The sequence below is a fragment of the Chaetodon trifascialis genome, chromosome 22, assembly GCF_039877785.1.
Source record: "Chaetodon trifascialis isolate fChaTrf1 chromosome 22, fChaTrf1.hap1, whole genome shotgun sequence".
Taxonomy (NCBI): Eukaryota; Metazoa; Chordata; class Actinopteri; order Chaetodontiformes; family Chaetodontidae; genus Chaetodon; species Chaetodon trifascialis.
In genome coordinates, this window is record NC_092077.1 from 14,705,353 (window position 1) to 14,716,280 (window position 10,928).

The 10,928-nt window shown below is 41.7% G+C and overlaps 1 long non-coding RNA gene across 1 annotated transcript; it reads left to right on the top strand.

Moving 5' to 3' along the window:
• The first annotated feature begins 6,491 nt into the window (after positions 1–6,491).
• On the top strand, positions 6,492–8,078 carry LOC139350718 (uncharacterized). Its single transcript, XR_011603538.1, has 2 exons — positions 6,492–6,722; positions 7,528–8,078. It is a non-coding gene; the product is annotated as an uncharacterized lncRNA (long non-coding RNA).
• Positions 8,079–10,928: the final 2,850 nt, after the last annotated feature.

The following is a 10,928-nucleotide window of genomic DNA, read 5'->3' on the forward strand; positions in this document are numbered from 1 at the left end:
GGCTAATGGACAGGCTAAATGAGCACAGCCCTGTATTGTACTTATATGTGGGATAAAGCAGTCATGGCCCTGAGCGCTTCTCTGCCAGTTCAATGGAGTGAGTGGTACTGTCCTGCTGAGTGCTCTCTATGTCTTGCTCCCTCGCCATGTATGGGTTAATCCTGCTTTCTATCAGTGGCACTACGGAGCTTTCACAAAGAGGATTTCAGAATTAGTATATGAACAGGACAAGAGACGAGCTTTGCAAAGAGAGCAGCACATTTTTGCAGCAAGATCATCGCTGTGGTGTGTTTTTATTTGCCTCAGTGGGCTCCTGCTAACACCAAACACACACAGCATCTCCAGACTTGAATGATGAATTTAGCTCCTCACCGACAGATGTGATTTGCTTGTGCGGGCCTCGTAGAAAATGATGGTTTCCAGTGCATAGCTGAGCAAAACCGGGGCCAAACAAAATGAGTCTGCATGAAAATAAGCTCTGGTGTAACCACTCCACTTCCTAAAAAAAAGTCAGAGGCTGCAGAGGTTAGACCCGCAATCAAACACAGCATGTACTTGTACCTTGACGCTGCAGAGTGAAACTTGCACCAGAGTGTGAGAGTGTTACATAAATGTAAGAATATTTCAAAAGAATAACCCCTATTGTCTGAAAGCATGTTTTTTTTTACACACGCCACCACTTTCACATGTCAAAGTTCTCTCTGACATCAGGGTGTAATTTAGTGGGCTGTACATACATACAGTATGCAGTGCAAGGATTTTTGTTGTTGCGTGAAGCATTTGAACATCTTAGCCAGTGGAAAGGATTCCCCACAAAACACACACACACACACACACACACACGTGGGTCGTTACTCTTCTCAAAGGGATCACCTCCAGGTGACTGACTGTTTGTGACAGTTGGTGAGACGTTAAGATGGAAAATCCTCTTAGCCTGTCCTCCGAGGCTCTGCTAAGTTCCCCACTGACAACTCATGGTTAAACACATGGCAACGGAAACCCCTCACCCACACAATGGAGATAACGGATCAGGAAACTGCCTTTCAGCACCAAGGATACATTCAGAGTATAAACACGTGTTATCTGAGTGTAAACCATCACTGCTGTAGTACCTTAAAATCATGTGATCTGCGGCATTAAAAGGTTAGTGTCTCATGCAGAAAGCATGAGAGGACAGCACTCTTAATTTCACAATTTCATGTCCTCTGGTTGTGCACTCTTTCCACTCATTCAATTATCATAATGAACATCATGTGGACAGGGTGGACACTCATTGACCGGTTGAGACAAATCAGAGTCATAGGATTTAACACAAGGGTAACCCATTTCCAACAAAAGAGCACTCCTTGTGCGCGTGAATGACTGACCACAGAAGATATCACCTGTCAGATGATGTGGATCGACAGGAGAGTTGCAGCTAATTTCACATCCCAATACTGCACTCCAACTGCAGCTGAGGGACGGAAATAAATGTCTCCTTTTCTATCATTCTGTGCTATAATGTCCTCTCAATAGTTATATTCTGTAATTAACACAGTTAATCAGAGTTTAAGAGAAAGAGAAACTATGATTGCCTTCTGATGAGTTTTATTTTAATGTAATTGCAGCTGTCATGTTTTAGAAAAGATAAGTGTCTGCTCGTTTTAGAATATTTATATTTCTATTAATTCTCTTCGTACAAGTAGAAAGAGGACTGCTGCTCTTATATGATTCAAGTCAATTTCAATGTAGAAATATAAAACAAACTGGAATAAATGCTTTAAATCTGGAGGTCACTCAACAACAAACAATGAACAATGCTGGAGTTAATGATATTTTCCTCAGCTGTGCAATTAATCAATGTCGTCAATGGCTTAACAAGAGAGGACGGTCTAATGAAGCGAGGCTGCTCAGCTGTATTCAGGTTCAGTGTTTCTGTACTAAAATAAAATAAAACAGAACTAAAATCCTACTAGTGACATGCAGCAGAGCACGGCAACTTAAACTGACCTCAGCAAAAGAGGAAATTGACGTGACTGAATGTCAAAGGGGGAACATATATAACTAAATCAGCCACAAGTAAACGCTATCAAGACAGTTTGCTACTGACCAAAAGTAAGTAAAATGAAATGGTGTAGTCCAGGTGTTGGCATTTAACACTGCTCCCAGTGTCCAGCTGTTTACGTGGTGAAGTTCAGATGTGGCAGCGCAGATAAACAGCGCAGTCGCTAAAAAGAAAGACAGTAGTATGAATGCACCTTAAAGATAACAGAGCTGTTATTTATGTCAAATAATTATGTAGGTCGACAGTTGCTAACAACTTAAAATGCTGAGTCAAATTTTGTTGGTTGTTTAGTTATGAAAACGGTCTGTAAATGAATGTAAACCTGATTGAAAAGGTCAAATTAAAGTTAAAATGAGGGTGAGGGGAGGCTGTGGGTGTGCTGCAGCGACATATAGACCTTTGTCACAGTGGATAATTAAGCTGTCAAAGCGGAAAAACTGGAACTAATGTGATTAATGAATGCTTGCAAACATGCATAAAACCTGGAACCTGCCGCACATATTTACCATCTACTGCGACATGTTGAAATTACTATTGTGATACAGTACAATAGACAAAAACAACATAAAAAATGTAACGCAATAAGCCTTTTTCACAGAACAATAATAAAGTGAATGAAGGCTGAATTCCGTTTAGCTGCTCCAGCTTCAGGGTTCTGGTATTGTGCATGTGGGCTAACTGTCACAGCTCATGGGGACACATGAATAGAACAGAACCACTGTTAATGTGATTGTCAACAGCTGTGCTTTTCCTTCTGTCACAATCTGTTAAGGTCTATTATTACACATTCTAATATCATGAGACTAAATATGGTACCACATGACCAGTATCGTGTTGTTCTACTGAACTTTACCCTTTACTTAACTGTAGTAATGCAGGACAACACTGAAGCCCTGTGACTGAGCGTCCTGAGCTCCTGACTGTCACACACTGACATCTAGTGGATGCTATATTTTACTGCACCAAAACACTGTTACAATGTCCTGAGTAATGGATTTCTTTGGGTGCAGTTTTCTTTCACAGATGTATCTGTCAGCTCTATTCCTGCAGAGAGGAAACCAGAATTCGTCTTCACTCTTCAGAGAGCAGCATACTAAAAGTGACTACAACGTTAACTGCAGCGGTGGAGGAAGATCCTTCACTTAGGTGAGGGTACTACAAGTCAAAGTCCTTTGTTGAAAATGTTGATTAAAACATGTAAGTATTATCAAGAAAATGTACTTACAATATTAAAAGTACCCAGTGTAGAAAAATGCCCCCTGTGAGTGTTATACAACAGTATATTATCTCATCAGCTTTTATTTGCATTCATGTAAAAGCAGGACTTTACTGTTGTCGGTTGAGGCAGAGCTAATTCATAATAGATTAATCTGCAGATCATTTTCTCCATTCATCTTTTGATTTGATTTGATTTGATTTGATTTGATTTGATTGGTAAAACTGTCTTATCTCAACAAACACATAATATTTATTACCCCCTCAATTAACGTGAACCTTTAATAGATGTCAACAAGGAATATTTGTTTCTTCAGTGTCTCAGTGCTTCTGACTGTATCTAATAACTGTTGGTTGATGCATATTACTGAATAACTGATGTTAATGGCATCTTTTTTTAATAATAAATATCATAGAAATGAATACATTAACATGAATCTCATTAGCACGTTAGCAAACGATTACTAGACATATTAGATAACTGTTAATAAACTGCTAGTTAATGCTTATTACTGCATTAACCAACGTTAATTAACACAAGATTCTCAAAGCTGTACAGTACTTGCGAAAATATACTTAGTTAAATTCAACCCCTGAGTAATTGTTATTCTTAGTTATTTGTTGATTCTGAGTCGGTCACATGAATCACCATGTGCTCATTTCCTCACTTCCAATGGTCACCTGACAACAGCTGCGTTAATTCTGTGTCAAAAAGTGGCCTGTGATGAAATCTGATCAAATATGGCATTGTTTCTCCTTGAGACTTGTTTTAAGTCCAGTCAGTGAAATGAAAAACAAAAGGATTTAATGCCTGTGTGTGTGGATGAGTAATCCGAGCTGTTGGCTGCCTGTCAATTGTGGCCGTGGGAGCAGAAATGTCTGGCAGAGAAGTGCAGAGTCTCAACTTCAAGTCCTAGACAATGAAAGCTGCTTACACAACTCTCTGCTTTTTTTAACCTCGGCAAATAAAAAGACACGATTCTCTGGAAAGCAACCATTATTAACTAATGATCAGCTCAGGCTTATCTGAGTAAATATTCTACATCGTGCTCAGTTTTTCTGATTCATACCTTACTCACTGTCTTGAAAGTTTGGACTATAGCCAAATTGGAAACTAGGAGTTAAGAGTTAGTCCTGCATCTGTGCTATTATCCTTCCAGTGAACTGTACTGAGTCTGCTTTGTGCTGGAATTTCCTCAGAAACCCTGGAAACCCTCGAGGGTACTGAAATCAGGACTGCTATATGAAACGCGTCTTTTTTGCTGTGCTCATTCTTCTGAGTGGGGAATTTTCCATAGTGAAAGTCTGGAATTTCCGCTCTGGCACATAAATAAACTTTACTTCTTTGGTGGCTAAAGACTTCTAACATGTCTTCTTGCAAGTTTATACAGTGTGACTCGTGGTGGGGTAGACAGATCTGAGTGAGCCTGTCGAGGTGTGTGTGTGTGTGTGTGTGTGTGTGTGTGTGTGTGTGTGTGTGTGTGTGTGTGTGTGTGTGTGTGTGTGTGGTGAAAATGCAGTGAACACAGAATCTCTCTTAATACTCTTTGGCTGAGTCAGAACATACGTCAAACTTGTTGCTCAACAGCCAACACTTCACCTCACTGTCAAATGGCCAGATCCAAAATAAGGAAGTGAAACATATTTCATGAGATATCATCTCACTCTTAATCCTCTTAGCTGCCTGTGGGACAAAATTTTCCATCAGGGCCTAAGCCTCTAAAACACTGAAAACAAACTACAGCTGCTACCAAACAGGAAAAACTAAATGAAAAATAAACAGCCAACCAAGGAGAGCACTAAAATTATCCCATCCAACAATGCCAACAGCTCCCATTAAGAGCACTGTGACGTCCTCCATATTTTTAGCCATGCTAGCTGTGTGTATTTAAGGCTAGCAATCAGTGCTGGTCAGTCAGTCTGTCCACTTCTTTTTTTCAGACTGAAATATCTCAAGAACTATTGGATGGACTGCCATAAAGTTTTGTACAGACATTCATTGTGCCCAGATGCATGAATGACATTGCCATCAGTCTCAGTTGTAGGTAAGAAATTATTAGCATACCACTAAGACTGTGAACATGTTTGCATGGTGACATTAGCATTAGCTCAAAGCACTGTTGTACAGCCACACAGAGGAACTAGAAAGACTGTACTTACAGATACAAACATGGTAGATGTTGCATTCGGACCTGTGAGATGTTTCTCTGCCGCCACCTATCTGGACAAGAGGGTGGAGCTGGGGAGGATAGGCATTGCTACACTTCCACTCTGAATGGATCTGAGGAAGAACCTGAGGACACGCCATGGTAACAACTTGTCAGTTAAGGTAGACACACCCTTAAACATATCCTGCTTTACTGTCTGTTTCATTCTAAATAAGTTACAAAATGAATATCAAAGTGTACTGATGAAGACTGACAGTACAAAGACAATATATTTAGTGTTTAACCCCATCAACATCATTGATTTTTGTAAATATATGCCTATTCTGAATTTGATGCCAGCAACACATTTCAAGCAAGTTGGGACAGGAGCAACTAAAGATTGGGAAAGTGGTGGAATGCTCCAAAAACACCTGTTTGAAAATTTCCACAGGTAAACAGGTTCATTGGTAAAAGGTGATAGTATCCTGGAAAGGCTCAGTCGTTCAGAAGCGAGGATGGAGAGAGGTTCGCCACTGTGTGAACTCATGATTGTATAGAGGATATTATTACATGGGCTAGGGCACAGGTGTGTTTGCCAATGGCTGTATTCAGTTTTTATTTATGTTTTACACAGTGATGCAGCTTTTTTGGAATCAGGATTGCATTACTGGTAATATATAGATACAAAAAAATGGTATGAAATGCAAATCTTTACATCATAAATACCTAAATACATAAAGGCCTCCTGTCATACATGCATTGGGAGGCGCGGTTTCCCCGTACCAATATGGCGACCTCCTTAACGCATCCACTGATCCGCAGCCGCACTGTGGCGTGTAGGTGAGCTAACTTTTTTCCAAGGTGTCCTCATCTGTGACAGTACCACAGTCTCAAAAAACAGAGCACAAACTAAGCACTTATTTCTGACAAGACGATAACACAATGAAACCACACATAACCATATTTAAGGGTTAAATTGTACTCAAAAACCCCACGGGAAATCCCAGAACCTCCTCAGGCCACATACCGTGAAGATTCAGGAAACCGCCTGCTGCTCTTACAGCGTGATGTCACTATTACGCGTTGTGATTAAGCCGTGCTTGATACGGAGCTGGCGGAGCGCAGAGGGAAGCAGAGAGCAGATGTGAGCGTTCAGCTTCGATGGGACGACGAGTCCTTGAAGAAGAGAAAAGTAATAACTGACCGACGAACATCAGCGGATTTATCCTCGGGGGGGGTTTGTTGTTGCAACCGACTCCAGCCTCCACGGATACTGGAGAGGAAGACAGACGGAAAGAGACATCGCAGATAAGTCGGTAAGTCGTGACACCAAACGCATACGGTGTCCTGGTTTCAGCCCAGGTTAGAGAAGAAGAACAAACCGAGATTCGGGCTTGTTTTCGCAGGGTGGTCTAGTGCTTTGTCGTTTCCGAAGCCATGTGCTCCGATGCGGCTCGGCCGCTGCCTTCAGGTCGGTGTCTTCGAGCGTCAGTGTTTGAGTTTCGTGGCTGTAAGTTGGTCAAGACAGCAAAAGTGCAGAGCGGAGATCAAACAGAAAAGAACACAGTAACTCTTGTGGGAACTGGTGGTTTGCGGCTGATGTTTTTCAAGAGGAAGAATAACAGAGTCCTGGACGTTTAAAATCCAAATGAAGGCAGAAAAGAGTCGAATGCATCTCGCTGACATCCAGACATTGACTATTTTCTGCTTCCCGCAAACTCAACATTAATTCTGCCATCAAAATCCAAACATTTTTCACTCAAACGGGGTCCACTGTGGGTTGCTGAACATTACAATTCGATATTTCCAACAGCATGTAAATGCACCAATAGCTCTTCCTGTTGATGTGGTCTGTTAGCTGCAGCTTCCTCACAGATTCGTTTTCTCCATATTCCTTTCTACCGAATCCTCTGTCGCTGAATGCACTGCAGGGTGAAAGGCATCTAGCATGTGCGTGTGGTGTAGATGTTTAAAATTATCCAAAAATATTGGCCAACATGCAGTAATAAATATCTATCTGTGAGTTAAGATCTTGCAAGCGGCTCCAGAAATCACCATATAGTTAAAATAACAGCCTCACTGTAATTAATCTTTCGATCTGTTCGTTCTTTTCCTTTGCAGCCAGCTGTCCTTCACCACAGGAGCCATGGTGACAGCAGTCCTGAAGCTGTATTTTTTTGGAACGGCGCTCAGCATCCTTGCGGTCTTCTTTGGAATAGTGGACTCCTTTGGCGGTCTCATGTACGTGCAGGACCACCGCTACGCTTCAGACCAGCAGACAAAGACTCAGAGGCCGTCCTCCTCAAGCAACCACCAGAGAGGAGCATCTGTGACTAAACGCATCGGCTCGTAAGGGGACCAGTTCATAAAAACTGGCCTCTGGGTGAACATGCTGGATACGATGGATCAACAGACAGAGACTCAACAACTCCGCTGTGACTATTTCCAAATAGCTCCACAGCAGACTAGTTTGATGATTTGGATGCCACTTTGTACAATCTGCTGTCAAACACTGTAGCAGCAGCGTAGTGTGTGTTATAGCAACTACAAATCTGTAACTGCACTATACTGAACAATCATTTGCACTAAACATGAGGAATGTTTTGCCTTTTGTCAGATCAATATGTGTGTGTTTTTGAGTTATTTTTTAATAAAAGGAATGTTGGACAATGCACGAGTGTACTGCAGCCTCACAAGCGGCGTGTTTGCTGGGCAATGGATTGATGGAAACCACGCTGACTTATTTGTGTCAAGGGTTGTGAAAATTTACTGGAAAAGAGGTGATTGGACAGCCCCCCGTAGAGTGGATTAAAAAACACGAATGCAGGAATGTACAACAAGTACAAACCTGGTAAAGACGTGAGCCTTTCACACCCAGTGCGACTGCACAATCAGAAGCAGGTGTGCAGAACGTACAGCAGTCAAGTCGCAAGTTTTTTTTTTCTATTGATTCCACTGATATCATTGCAGCCTCCCAGAGGTAATCACCAGCCTGCAAGAGCGACGGGTCCCAACACAGCCTGAGCTCTCCATAGACAAGACACAGCAACGTATAAGAAAACAAATGAGAACGCTTAGAGGATAGATCTAATTACTGTGAGGTTCAGTCCCAAGGACAAAAAGGGACAGTGCATGCTGTACCTTCAGCGCATTGTTCAGGTAACTCTTGTAAGAACTGGTGGTTTGCGGCAGATGTTTTTCAAGAGGAAGAATAACAGAGTCCTGGATGTTAAAAATCCAAATGAAGGCAGAAAAGAGTCGAATGCATCTCGCTGACATCCAGACATTGACTGTTTTCTACTTCCCGCAAACTCAACATTAATTCTGCCATCAAAATCCAAACATTTTTCACTCAAACAGGGTCCACTGTGGGTTGCTGAACATTACAATTCGATATTTCCAACAGCATTTAAATGCACCAATAGCTCTTCCTGTTGATGTGGTCTGTCAGCTGCAGCTTCCTCACAGATTCGTTTTCTCCATTTTCCTTTCTAGCGAATCCTCTGTTGCTGAATGCACTGCAGGGTGAAAGAAAGTAGAGGTGTTAGTGAAAGTACAAACAAATATTTACCAAAACCTTCAAGCAGGCTGATGAGTCATTATTGGCCCAGACTGATACGGGACTCTGGGTTGTGGTGGCCCTCACTGGTGACTGAGAGCAGCATTGTGAGCTGAGGTGTGATCCAGCATGCTGTTTCCTGGTTTCGGTCAGTGGTGGAGGAAGGATTCAGACGCTTTAAGTAGAAGTACTAATGCCTCAGTGAAAATACTCCACTACAAGTAAAAGTCATGCATTTAAAATCTTAAAGTATGTAAGTATTATCAGCAAAAAGTACTCATTATGCAGTTTAATGGTCCCTGTCAGTGTTTTACTGCTATATCTAATATTACTGCTGCATTTATGTCTATGTTCCATTTTACTGCTGTGGATCTTCATTTTAACTACTTTATATACTGGTGGCTAGTTTAATTCACAGCAATGTGTCATCTCCTGTAAAATCATTATATATTTATAGCTCACTGTCCTGTAAGAACCACGTATCTCTAACAAGAAAGAACAGCCTGTTTTCAGCTTTGTGACTATGCATTTTCCAGCTAATCCAAGAGGGTTTATAAATAGTTTATTTAGCTTAAGAGGGGGATTTTTTCAACCCGCAAAGGAACACTTACTTCTGTCAGACACTCAGATTTAATCTGAGATCTCAGATCTCAGATTTGTGTTTGAGTACAGCATTTGAGTAGCAGTTTAAATCAGTTGTTTCCCCTTCCATCATCTTACGGACAGAAACATGACCCGCATGAATGCCAACGTGACTTCATCTTGTGTTTTCCAGACTAAATAACAAGCTCGGCTTTCTGTTAGTGCCTGTTGGCGCGGTCCGTCTGTTTGGTTTGACCTGCTTTTTGCTGTGTGTTTTCCGTCTCCAGGCCTGCAGGGAAGTATTCTTCAGTGGCATGAGACGCACCTGGGCCTGCTGCGCCCCGTGCGTAAAGGCTGCAGGAGCGGCCAGTCCGGTAGACGTCTCCTCTCCACACGCCTCAGCTGAAGTTGTTGTGAATAAGTCTCGTGTTTCGGTCCCAGTCTAATATCTGGGATGTGTTTCAAAACAACACATTTAAGAGTTTCCCGATCTTTGGCAGGACGACAATGTTTGTCAGAGCCTTCCATATCTGCTACTATGACCCATACAGAAATACTTCATGTTTTTGGCAAGCTCCGGCGTGCTACAAAGATTCAGGATTATGTCAGGACATGGAGGAATTTTTGCGCAATTAAGTAGCCAAAAACAAAACAGACTAAACAGTCGGCCACACGAAGCCCTCCGTAATGGACCTTTGTCCTCTGTTTTGCAGTCTTCCCTTTGCCCCAAGGGCGAGGAAGCCTGTCAGTTTGCTTTGAAGCATTTTCAAAATCAGGGGTTACAGCGGTAAGATTGGCACGTACTCACATCCCCACACACCAACAGAGTCATCCGAGGAGAGTCATAACAAGGCCAATATGTTTTATGTTCTGACATTACGCACCATCACTGCTTCTCACAAAGAGGAACTTTTCAACTTCAACTGATTTGACCTCGTCCCTTTTTATGCGCGGTTTCCCTTCCTCTTACCATCATGTAACCAACAACTGTAATTATATGCTTTGGTCTCTAATTGGGGCTCATATTATTTGAGAAATTAAACATCTGGATTAGATTACAGTGTATATGAGCTGAACTACGAATAAATTTCATTCCGATTTAAAGGGTCAAAAACGTTAAAGTGAGGTGAGTCAGTCTGTGGTTTCCTCTTAATCCTCCTGCTCCACAAAATAATAATCATTATAATTATTAATTATATAACTTTAACTATTTAGTCTGTCTTACACCACCTAGCACTGCATTTGGGCACACATATCCGACCTACAGTCCGAGTAAAAAGACATAAACTCAACATGAAGGTTCATCAGTTTCCACGGTAGTAGGATAAAATTTAACAGCTGGATTTCAAGATCAGCACGCGGCAAAACAGCTGCGCCTCAT